At 34.4% G+C, this 13438-nt stretch overlaps 1 long non-coding RNA gene across 1 annotated transcript; it reads right to left on the reverse strand.

Moving 5' to 3' along the window:
- Positions 1 to 1094: 1094 nt before the first annotated feature.
- On the reverse strand, positions 1095 to 9391 carry LOC130543264 (uncharacterized). The gene is made up of 2 exons (XR_008958480.1): positions 9182 to 9391; positions 1095 to 8433 (listed from the first exon to the last, which is right to left on the reverse strand). It is a non-coding gene; the product is annotated as an uncharacterized LOC130543264 (long non-coding RNA).
- Between the last annotated feature and the right edge of the window lie 4047 nt (positions 9392 to 13438).

A 13438-nucleotide genomic window follows, 5' to 3' on the forward strand; every position in this document is an offset into this window, starting at 1 on the left:
GGCTCAATCCAAGGACCCTGGGATCATGCCCTGAGCTGAAGCCAGATGCTTAACCAACTGAGACACCCAGGTGCCCCTCTTCACCGTCTATTTAAAAGGCCAGTCAACCAACATCTCAGGCTCATTCTTATGCCCTTACTTTCTTTCTCTTTGTACCACTTGCGACTACCTAAAAAATATATATGTATATTTGTTTACATGTTTATTTTTTGACTTTAGCATTAAAATGTAAACCCTGGGAGGCTGGAATCTCAGCTGCTGGCTCATCCTTGTATGCCTAATGCTATACAGGGCACATAATGAGTCTTCAACAAACATTTGTTGAATCCATGAATGTATGAATAAATATATTGAATTAAATGTATAATCTGGTAAATACATGCATGATGTTCAGTCCTATACAGAGCTGTGGCATGTTTCTCATATATATGCAGGTCTTGTTTCATATCCACAATGAACTTTTACAGTTTTATTCTCTGATATACTTCTTTTTATTTGAGATATTACAGTATCTAGTGTTTTGTGGGTAATGAAAATTTCCTAATTTGTTATTTTCAATCTGAAGATTTTTGATATATATCTTGTTGCAGTCACTTTGCAATATTCTCTTACTAATGCTAATGCTTTTAGCACTGTTTCTTCTTTTCTTTTTTCCATACACTCATGTCATTTCCATCTCTCACTTTAATATTTGCTCAGCAGATTTCATTATTTTTCTATACTGCATCATATAAAACCTCTGGAACAGGGGCACCCGGGTAGTGCAGTCGGTTGTGTCAGACTCTCGGTTTCAGCTCAGATCCTGTCTGGGGTCCTGGCACTGAGTCGTGGGGCAGGCTCCACGCTCACTGAGGAGTCTGCTTGAGACTCTTTCTCCCTCTCCCTCTGCCCGTGCCCCACCCCCCTTCTCTCTCAAATAAATAAATAAATCCTTAAAAAAACTCTCTGGAGCAAAGTTGAATGATAGTTGGTATTACTGTCTTCATCGTGGTTTTCGAATAAAACTAATGTTTAATGTTATGCTTGATATCAGGATTTTTTACAAAGTTTTAAAATTATTTTACTGTACTATCAAATCCTATTTTAGTTCAGCTTTTTATTGTGTGTGTGTGTGTGTGTGTGTGTAAGCCCTCAATATATATTAGCTAACCCTGTTTTGTCATTGTTTTTATTTTATTTTATATCAAGTGCTGTTATTTCTATTTACTTACACAAGCCACATTTGTTCTCTGACATATGGGTCATCTATAATCACAACTTATTTTGCATAACAGGTTCCCATTTTCAGCTCTGAACTCCTATTAATTGCCTGTGTATGTCATCAGTTCTAGGAATTTACCAATCATGGTCTTCCTACATGTATATAACAAAAATTACTGGATCATTATAATCTACCCTCAATCATCAAGGGTTCTTTATGATTCTGTTTGTCCACTTTTTTTTTTAATGTTCATAACTCCTCATCATCAGCATTATTTAATATTGTTTCTCTGCATCCTTTTGAAAAACTTTATACCTAGTTTATATAAATCCAATAGATATTTTTTTAAATCACTTACTATTTTGTAAGAACAGACACTTTGAGTAAATAAAGGTAACTGGACACGGATATGACTTATAAAGAATATACAGCCTAATAAAAGAGATTGGAGCTATCACATAACCAATATTAACACAAGGTAGGAATTAATTTGTTTCTGATATAGAAGATAAAGATAAAAAAATTCAAAAGAAGAGGTCAATATTTCTGCTTCGAGTGGCTGACAAGTCCACATTTAAACTGGGCTTTGAAACATAAATTGATTTTGTAAATGTAGAGATGATTAAGTGATACTCAAAAAGTGAACAGAACAAGTAAACAAAGTGAGAATACTGGGTCAAGTGACATGGAAAATAGCAAGTACTTTTCTTAAGCTAAAATTCATGAATATGAAATGAAAAAATGGGAAGTAATGTTTGAAAAGTACATTAAGACCAGGAAATGGAAAGCTCTGGAGTAAGTGAAGCATTTACTTTTTACAGTGACCTGGTCAGACTTTTGCTTCAGGTAGATTAGCATGACGTAAATGTGAGATACGATCTGGAAAAATTAATAGCAGAGGATTGCCATAATTTTCCCATGGTAATTTCAATGACTTTCAATTAGCAAGGTACGGTTTGTTTTTATCTTGGATCCCATTTTGTCCTGAGTCCTACTAAGGTATTAAAGTATTTCAACATAGTCTCCAAAGTATATAGATTATTAGTTTGTTCAAGCCACTTTCCATTATTTTGCACTCATTTTGTTATAGATTGATTTTAGTAAAGCTAAATAATGTGATAAATTTACTAGGTTTTTCTCTCAACTAAGACATTCAATTTAACTATGATATATTATTATTATTACATGATAATTCAAAGAGCTGATAACAACCAAGATAACTGCAACAAAATGAATAAGGAAGAGCTTGCCATACTCGATCTCTAACCTAATAAAAATGTCTAATTTATCAAATTGACTGACAACTATCCCAATGGTAAGCATAAAATGGTGCCTAGAAAACAAGCCAGATATATGTGGAAACTTGATTTATAAAAGGCAAGGCATTAAAAATAGAGAATGGATGCCAAGACAATTGTTTATCCACATTAAAGGTAATTGGATCTCTAAAACAACAGCATACAAACACTCTTACAAATATAAGATCTGTCAAATATCTAAATGTAAAAACAAAAACTTTGAAACCATTAAGATATGTGTGTGTGTGTGTGTGTGTGTGTGTGTGTGTGTATGGAATTTAGGGATAGGAAATAATTAAACAATCAAAAGCAAAATGCATAAAACGATTGCTAATTTGCTGAAGTGCTGATGGCATGTAGGTCTAGAGCTTTTTATCAACTATAAAGTTAAGGCACAAAGCTATTATTCTGAATATACTTCAGAGTACCTTAGCATGACCATCTTATCTTCATCAAAATGCAGCAGACCATAAATAACATAAAGTATAAAATCTTCTGCATGATAGAAATAGCAAAAGAAATTCTCAAAGTCTACCCAAAACCATTGATTAAAAATAAACTCTATAGGGTAACACATAAAGACAAATAACTTAGTAGGCTATGAATGCTCTTTAGAATTTGGCATTCTGATATTAGATACTAGATCCACTCTATCACATAATTAAAATAGCTACAGAATTGAGCAGCATCAATATTTCTCAACTGAAGTCCTAAAGATATACCATAGACTTTAGACTATCTGAGTTTAGGGTCTTTAGGAAGATTTTAGAAGTGGATATCCATGGTTAATGTAAATGGATCAAAATGTCCATTACAGATTAAGATAGAAGATTTACCTTCCTGTCTCAACTAGTAGAATGGTTGGCAAAATATGTGAAACAAGTCTTCAGATTACTGGCCAACAGGAACTATAGGATTGTGATTTTCAAGAGAAGAGAAACAAACAAGGTGATCCCTATATTTGGACCAGTTTATTCCCTAGAAGCAGTAATGGCCAATCTTTTTTTCCATATTTGATGAAAATTATAAATCTATAGCTCTGGAATGTTGTACAAAATAAACAGAGCTGACCAGCCACTTGGCACATCTGTAACAAAACATATTTAGGGTCACCTGGGTGGTGCAGTCAGCTAAGCATCTGATTCTTGGTTTCAGCTCAGGTCATGATCTCAGGGTCATGCGATCAAGCCCTGCATCAGGCTCCATGCTCAGTGCAGTCTGCTTCGGATTCTCTCTCCCCTCTCCCACTGCCCCTCCCCCCTGCTCTCTCTCTCTCTCTAAACAAAATAAATAAATCTTTAAAAAAACATATTTAACAAATTAGATAAATGAGTTCTTTGAAAAGATCAACAAAATTGATAAACTTCGATCCAAACTGATCAAAAACAGAAGAGAGAAAAGAAGAAAATATTACTAATGTAAAAAATAAAATAACAATACAGATCCTATATATATTAAATGGATGATAAGGGAATGTTATGAACAGGTAATGCATTTGACAGTTTATATAATACAGAAAAATTTATGGAAGATACAAACCACTAAAGCTCACCCAAGATGATATAATAACAATGTGAATAGCCTACTTAAAGAAATTAAATATCTAATTAAAGTCTTTCCCAAACAAAACAAAACAAAACAACAAACAAACAAACAAACAAAAACCCTGTAGGCATAGATGGCTTTAGTGGTGAATTTGATAAGACATGTAAGAATAAAATAATGCAAATTCCATTCATACTCTTCCAGAAAAACTAGACATGGAATTCTCAACTCATTTTTTGAAGCCTCAGAACCAAAATCAGATGAAAACATTAGAATAAAAGAAAACTATAGGCCAATATTTTTATTAACATAGATGTAAAGCCACATTCACAAATGTTTAATTGAATCCAAAACATACAAAACGGATAATGGGATTTGTCCAGGAATGCAAGGATGGTTTAATCAGCATAATTTACCATAGTCCTAGATTAAAGAAGAAAGAAGAAAAACACTCTGATCTTCTCCCGAAGTACCAAAAAACCATTTGACAAATTTCAATAAATACTCATGGTAGAAATTCTCAGCCAACTAGAAATAGAAGGTATTATTTTCAATCTGATAAACAGAATCTATGAAAAACTTAAAACTAATATACTTAAGACTGAATGCTTTTGCCCTAAAATGAGAAAGAAGGAAAGGCTGTCTGGGTTTGCCTCTCCCTATTCAAAATGGCACTAGAGTTCCTAGGCATTGTAATAAGGCAAATTAATAATAATAATGATAGGCAAACTGATGGAAAAGAAGTAAAACTCTCTTTAATTCAGAGACAAAATGACAATCAAAGACATTTACAAAACAGACACTAGAATTAATAAGTGAGTTAAGGAATGTCACAGGATAGGAGGTCAATATCAATTGTGTTTTAAATACTAGCCAGAAAATACTGGAACTTGAAGTCAGTATAAAGCATTAGTTTAACAAAATATGTATTAGACTTGTACACTGAAAAATATAAACACTGAAGAGAAAAACTTTAAAAAGTCCTGATAAATAGAGATTGATATGTTATTCATAGAGTGGAAGATGTAACATCAGTTCTCCACAAAATGGTCTATAGACGAAACACAATAGAAATTATCAACAGGCTCCTTCTTAGAACTGATGGTATGCTTCTAAAATTTATACAAAAATTCAAATTACCCAAAACAACTAAAACAATTGTGAATAAAAGAACAAACTTTTAAGACCTATAATATCTGATTTCAAGATTTATTCTATGACTCCACTAATCAAGATAGTTTGGATTTTTTTTAAAAAAATTATTTACTTATTTGACAGAGAGAGTATGTGTTTGAGCAGGGAGAGGGCACACCTCTCCTCACCAAGCACGGAGCCCGACGAGGGGCCGATCTCAGGATCCTGAGATCAAGAGCTGAGCTGAAATTACAAGTTGGATGCTTAACCAACTGAGCCACCTAGGCACCCCAAACAGTGTGGATTCTGTATAAGGACAGACATACAGATATGAAGAGCAGAACAGACAGTTTGCAAATTGACCAACATATACGGGGTGTTGATGTTTTATGTAGCTGCCAAGGTTGTTCCCTGTACACTTTCAATAAACATTTCTGGAACAATTTTTTATATCCAATGCCAACAAAAGGTTTTCTTTTTCTAGGTCATGCCATATCCCAAAATTAAATTTGAAACAACTCTTATACATAAGGACTACGGCTACAGAAATTCTTGGGGGGAAAAAAACCCACCTGGTAGAAAATCTTTGTATCCTTAGGTAAAGCAAAAACTTCTGAGATAGGATGCAAAGTTATGTACCATACAATAAAAAATTGATAATTTGGACTCCATCATTTTTTTAAAAAATGTTCTTCAAAAGAAACTAGAGAAAATTAAAAATCAAGCCATCGTCTGGGAAAAAATATTCTAAAAACATAATATCTTATTAAGAATTGTAATCAGAATATATAAAAAATACCTACAGTTCAGTAAACAGAAGACAAAAATCAATGGAAGTAGTGACAAAAATTCTCTCCTTGATCAAATTCTAGCCAGACTCCTCTGAGTCCTGTCTTGACTAGGGCCTCAACCTTGGGTTATAAAGCCTTGGACAAAATACTAACAGCTCAAGACTGTGACCCCAGCTCCCCTTAAAGTGTCTGCCTGAGGAAACTGACAAAACTTTGCTGTTTTGCAGCCTGTGTCACCAAAAGAACTTCCTGTTAGTTCTAGGCAACACTTGCAGATGGAGTCCCCGTCTCCCGGTCTCTGTGGGAGGGTGGGAGCCAAGGTTTGATAGGTGTGCCAGTTAACAAACGAATAGAAGTTTAACATGGACCACCCCTTTCCCCAATTTTTGCAAATTTTCATTTCCCTAACTCTATTCAGCCCCTATTCACCTCCCTCCCTATTCCCTCATTCTCCCAGTTACTCCTGTATAATCAAAGTTGAATTCACTTCCACTGGACTCTGTTCCCTATTGTAATGGGGTATTACTGATTAAAATCTGTCCTTACCACTTGAGTGGCTGGCTTTGTTTGTCTTTGACTTCAGGCAAAATCTTTGAATAGGCATTTCATAGAAGAAGATTATAAACAACAAATAAGCATATGGAAAGGTGCTCAATATTATTAGTCACAGGGAAAATGCAAATTAAGTTACACACCTAGTATAATGGCTGAAATTAAGAAGATCCTATCAAATGTTGACCATGACAAGGAGCGGTTGGAACTCTCATACATCTCTAGTAGGAATGTACAATTTTTCAACCACTGTGGAAACTTCTTTGGCAGTCTTAACTTTGTTAAGTTAAATATACACTCACTGATCTCATTCTACCTATTTACCCAAGAGAAATAAAAACATCTGTTCACATAATAATTTATACTCAAATGTTCATAACGGTTTCAGTCACAATAGTTTAAAACTGGAAGTAACTCTAATGCCTCATCAATTTTCGAATGGTAAACAAAATATTGTATAGTTATATAATGAAATACAATTGAACAATAAATAAAAACAAGCTGTTGACTCATTGAACAATATAGAGAAATCTAAAACCTATTATACTAAGGGGAAAAAAAGACACAAAAGACGCCTTTGCTATGATTCAATCTACATGAATTTCTAAAAAAGTAATCATAATAATCACAGAAAGCAGGCAGAACAGTGGCTGCTACAGGCAGTGGGTCATTGAAAGAAAAACTCCCTCTAAAGAAGATGGAAGAGGGTGGAAAGTGGGCAAAATGTGTGAAGGTAGTCAAAAGGTACAAACTTTCAGTTATAAAATAAAAAAGTTACAGGGATGTAGTGTACAGCATGGCAACTATGGCTAATATTGTACTGCATATTTGAAAGTTGTTAACAAAGTACATCTTTTTTTTTTTTTTAAGATTTTAATTATTTGAGAGAGAGAGAGAGAGACCATGAGCAGGGGGAGGCAGAAGAGGCAGAGGGAGAAGCAAACTTCATGCTAAGTGATCCCAGGACCCTGAGATCATGACCTGAGCCAAAGTCAGATAATTAACCAACTAAGCAGCCCAAGCACCTTGCTAAGAGAGTGCATCTTAAAAGCTCTCATCACAAGAAAAAAAATTCTGTAACTATGTACGGTAGCAAATGCTAACTAGACCTATTGTGGTGATCATCTCACAATATATATAAATATCAAATAACTATGTTGTACATTTGAAACTAATATAATGTCGTATGTCAATCCTACCTCAATAAAAACAAACAAATAGTGATACGCATGTTCTATTATATGATTTTGGTGTTGGTTACGCAACTGTTAAAGCTCATTGAATTAATCCTTTAAATTTAGTTTTAAAATTTTGCATTTTTCATACATCTCATGCATCTCAAAAAAGCTGATTAACAAATTAACAAATAAATTAATCCTTTCATGATACATCTATTGAAGGAATAAAAACTGCTATTAGAAAAAAACCACATTTTATTGATTCCAAGGCACCCATTTTTTAGTACCTTTAAACTAGAATGCATCTTACAATGTATGGTTTCTTAAAGTCAGAATGGGAAACGTTTTATCTTAGAACAATATAAATAAGAAAGCTTCTAACACTTAATGGCATATTAGATTCAATGAGATACAGTAATAAGAAAAAGTTGAGTTAAGCTAATTCTTAGGGGAACACACACATACACATACATAGATATAAAATATCACAAGTAATCTGTATTTTAATTATAGATTTCAAAAATAGAGAAAATAGAGAGTATAATAAAAAACCTATGGGGGCACCTGGGTGGTTCAGTCGGTAAAGTGTCTGCCTTGGGCTCCGGTCCGTGATCTCAGCGTCCTGGGATCAAGCCCCCCCCTGGGGCTCCCTGTTCAGCGGGGAGTCTGCTTCTCCTTCTCCCTTTGCTGCTTCCCCCCATCCCCCTGCTTGTGCTCTCTCACTCTCATGCTCTCTGAATAAATAAAATCTTTTAAGAAAACAAACCAAACCTATGTATTTACCATCCATAATGATCAAAATTGCCACTTACAAAAAAACATACAATTCCTTCCCCCTCCCCTTTCTTTCTCTTTCCATAGAAATAACTATAATCCTGAAGTTGTTACATGCTCTTTATACCCATATTCTCATACTTTGTCTTCATAGCAAGAAATAATCAAGTCATGGGTCTTAACACAATTGAACACTATCTAACAGTCAAAATGAATGAGCTAAATTGATACATATCAACAGACATCAATCTTGAGAACTTAAATTAGGAGAAAAATCAAATAATCAATGTATGATAATAACCATACCAAAATATTCTAGGCTCTTTTCTATGTGCTAGTCACTGTTCTAAGCATTTTACATATATTAAATATATATATATTAGCTCAGTTAATCCTGAGAAAAGCCCTGAGATATTCCATTTTACATGTGAGGAAAGCAAAACATAGAAGGATTAAGTATTTTGTGGAAGATCAAATAGCTAATAATTAATTTACTCTCCGTTTTTCCCCAGAATCCAATCTCTCACCCACCCTAATATGGGTAAATATAGTATTGACCTAAATTGCAATAACAAATAGACACAAGGGAAATTATGTCTTATTCAGATAAGAGTGGAGAACAAATGCTTTAGTCAGCAAGGTGGATGGGGTGAGGGGAGTGGATAAGTTATTCCGTCTTTCAAGAACTCAGACTAACAGCAAACCCACCATCTTCAAAAACTGGCTTCCAAGATGACTCCAGAAATCCCGTTGAAGCAGAAAGAAGAATGGCGTAGAAGACAGGACAATGTTTAAGAGCCAGGCCCGGAAGTGGCAGGCATCATGTCCACACACAGTCCAATGACTAGAGCTCAGTTATTTGCCCACAGTAACTCCTGAAAAGAGCTCCGATTTATGACCTCTCAGTTTTCTCTTTTCTGATGTTAACTGTCCCGTTTCCAGAACACTAGTCACTTGCAAAAAAGCACACAAACAAATGGGCAAGTAAATATGTAACTAAATCCTATTTATAGAGTAGGGAATTTAGTTAATATAACCTCAACTGGCTTGGCAAATGTATTTTTGATTCTGTTACACTAACTCAAACATTTTTAGCATTGTTTCTTCTAATTTTGATAGTTGAAGTTATTGTCTTTATTAATTCATTCTAAATTTATGGTTGGATATTAACCTCATTTTAGCTGAGCTCTAAGTCCACTATTTCAAGTTTTGGTACAAACTCACACTTACCTAGCTGGATTTTAGAATTGCTATGGATCGATGATTTCTATGTGTCTTCTGTCCTTCTCTCTCCCCCTTATGTGTGTTTATGAGGTCAGCCTATCTTGTTCTTCCACATTGTGTGTTGGATAAAAAAGGGACAAATTCTCTTTCTAGGTCGTAAGTCTTTATAGTGAGTGAAGCTACATCCAAGAAGCTACCACGTAACTAGTAGCCCTGAGAAGATTTAGATGAGATGGCGGACTTCAAGCTAATGCTGTAATGGGATGAGACTTTTGGGGGAGAAGAGAGAATTTTTCATATGGGCAGGATTTGAATATTTATGGCCAGAGAACAGATAGTAGGAGGCTGCAGTTTCAAAGACAGTTATGTATGTCTCATCCCACAAGCTTTTCTGCAATGTGACATTAACATTCCTCCATCATAGTAATTAAACATATAGGATAATGTAAAATTAAGAAAATATACATATCACATACTTACACTGGCATCCTAAATCCTAAATTAAACTATACCCGTTGTTGACTGTATAAAGGAGAAACAAGAGGATATAAAACAAATATCAAAGCAAGTATTTTTTTAAAGATTTCATTTACTTACTTAGAGAGAAAGAGCATGGGGAGGGGCAGAGGGAGAGGGAGAGAGAGACCTCAACCTGACTCCAGGCTGAGCGTGGAGCTGGGGGTGGATCCCAAGGATCTCAAATGGATTCCGAGATCATAACCTGAGCCACAGTCCAGAGTCTGATGCTTAACTGACTGAGCCACCCCGGCACCCCTCAAAGCAAATACTGTTGAAATAGTTAATGAATGACAGCGCTCCAGCTGAGAAGTGTTTCAGTTAATTTCTATGACAGATTTTTAGTACTTGTACTTTTAGTGTTACTTTCAGAGAACAATTGGTTACTCACAAATATATAATAACAGATATATAATAAACATATTAAAGGTAAATTTACTCTATTGAGCTGATTAACATCTGTATGTCTCTAAGTAGCTATTGTCCACATGAGCCTAAATATTTGCAGGGTTTTCTTCCTTAATTTTCAGTCATATGAGAGAGGTGAAAGAATTATGTTTTATGTTCTCTGTAGATTTCATGAACACATTAAATAAATACTCAAAAATGATATACATACACATATATGTTGAAAGATCAGAGAGCAAATGTTTTTTATAAATTAGACACAACTAACATTAATAAAGGCAAATTTCTTCAGTACTGTCTTTTTCTGCCTTTATTACCTTAAACATGCAGATATCTTCAAAGAACCTACCTATGTGCCCAAAAAGGAGGAAAGCATTTTCAATCAAAATGTATTGTAAAGAGAAAGCAAAAACTGGTTTGCAATTTTTTGTTTGATTTTAACAATTACAAGTTTCTGCTTATATAAATATAGCACTTGAACAGTGGAACAGAATGTTTTTTGTATCTTTAGGTAGACAAAATAGAACTGCCTCAGGAAAAAAAAAGAAATTATCAAACACCCCCCTGCCCAAGACCCATGCTGAACTCAGAATTACACAGCGTGCACCTAGTCTCCAAAGATTGTGATTTGCTTTTCAGTCCAAAGTTTCCTGCTGCTAGAAGAAAAAAAAGTAAGCTTTGTTTCATGAGAAAGCTTTAGTCTGAGAATTACTGCACTACCATGGCTACTCAGTGAAATATATTGCATAATCTACAAGGTAGCAAGAAAACATTAGGTTTGGAAAATAAAATGATCTTTCTGTTGCAAAGTCATCCACATGCCCCCTCCGCACGCGTAGATACCCGCGCAGTTTACCGCGTTCTCTCAGAAACTTCCAGACTCTGAAGGAAGTTCCCACAGAGAAGTATGTGTATCCCAGCGGTGTGCAAATCATTTCTCTTATTTAATAATCTCTTACAAATATACCTTTGGTTGTTCTTTGACTTTCCTAAAAGGTGAGACTCAGCATGGGGCATTCATTTTGTCTGCCAAATATTTTTTCAAAAGTTGTTTGTTTTTATGCTGCTCTGCCTGAGACAGGCGCTCATGACTCCATGAGGAAGGAGAAAGCAGCATTCATACTAAAATGCTAAGGAATATAAAGTCAGTTTTTCATGTTTAACTCCATCTTTTTTTTTTAAAGCAGGCGTTCTTCTATTTTACAAAAAAGGCATTATTCAAAAGGAGTTATACAAGAAAAATAAGTATTATTTGAAATTAAAATGGTGAAATAGTTTTGAAATACTACTTATTTCCATTACTTCTCGTTTTAAGCATAACAGAACAGAAACAACACATGCACGCAGCATATGATTTGAACTCCTTGCCAATTCAAACTTTAAAAAGCTAGAATTAATTATGCAAAACTGTTGATAAACAAGTCTTTTACAACATGTCCAGTTACATTCTACTATAGCATCTAAGGGAACTAGTAATTTAATAAACATTAACATTATTGATCAGGTTACATAAAATATGTAACATTGATATAAATGTTCTGGATAAGTTCTAATATAATCAGAAAAGGCAATTCTTTTCTGCCCTATCATACGCTTTCCAAATTATTTTTCAATTTTGAGGAATCATCTACCAAAAGAAATCAAATTAATAGAGATATACTTCATTTATTTAAAGTCTTCAATTTAAAAAAAATGTACATTTCTGTTAATTTCTTTCTGTTAGCTGATTAAGCTAATTTTAATTAACTTATGCTCAACATAAAATTATAGTTAGAAACTATAATTAAAAGATTGTTGTGCTGGGGTACCTGGGTGGCTCAGTGGGTTAAGCATCTGCCTTTGGCTCAGGTCATGATCCCAGGGTCCTGAGACTGAGCCCTGCATCAGGCTCCCTGCTCAGTGGGGAGCCTGCTTCTCTCTCTCTTTCTGCTTGCCTTCCCCACCCCATCAAATAAATAGAATCTTTAAAAAAAATAAAAGATTGCTGTGCTGAGTTAGAAGTGTAAAAAAAATCAGCAATGTAAATAGTAATATTCCATGTATCCATGCCACATACTTTCTTCTTTTTGCTACACTCTTAGAGAGCTATGGTATAGTATATCTATCTGAGAAATGCATATGATTTCAAAATATTGATAAAGAAAACAAATTAGCAAGCTATCATTATGAATTTTTCCATTCTTTCCATATTCATGTACATATTTTTGTGATTCCTCTTTTTCATTATCTCTATGTCTTCTGTTACTTATTTCATTTCTTTTGTTGCCTCAGTGTAATTTATAGATGCTGCGACTTAACAATTTTAATGGTAACAGTCTGGGAATCAGTTCCTCTAACCACGTGCAGGAAGGGGAGTCGGAAAAAGCACTTATAGACAGTCCTTGCTAAAAAGACCCTGGAGAAAAATCAGAATCCCACAGACTTTTTCTGTTTCTGAAAATGAGGGTATGTAAATAAGGTATTTCTTTATTAGGTGAAGGTTTTTCTTTTTAAATGTTTAAATATTTTTAAAATTTTAACCCCAGTATAATAAACATACAGTGTTATATTAGTTTCAGGTGTATAATATAGTGATTCAATAATTCCATACAGTACTCAGTGCTCATCACAATAGTGTAATCTTAATCCCCTTAAGTAAAGGGATTTTAAGAAAGAAATATGCAATTTAGTCTTGTGGGTCCATTGTGCATTAGACATTCTCAAACTATGACCCAGTTTTCATTTCTGAAGCAAACCCTGCTGCCCACCTTTACATGGTAGATTTTTAATAGCACAGAGCATGTTCATGAAGGGTAATGTTGCTTACGTGAGGGAAGT

Source organism: Ursus arctos, unplaced genomic scaffold (genome assembly GCF_023065955.2).
Source record: "Ursus arctos isolate Adak ecotype North America unplaced genomic scaffold, UrsArc2.0 scaffold_9, whole genome shotgun sequence".
NCBI lineage: Eukaryota > Metazoa > Chordata > Mammalia > Carnivora > Ursidae > Ursus > Ursus arctos.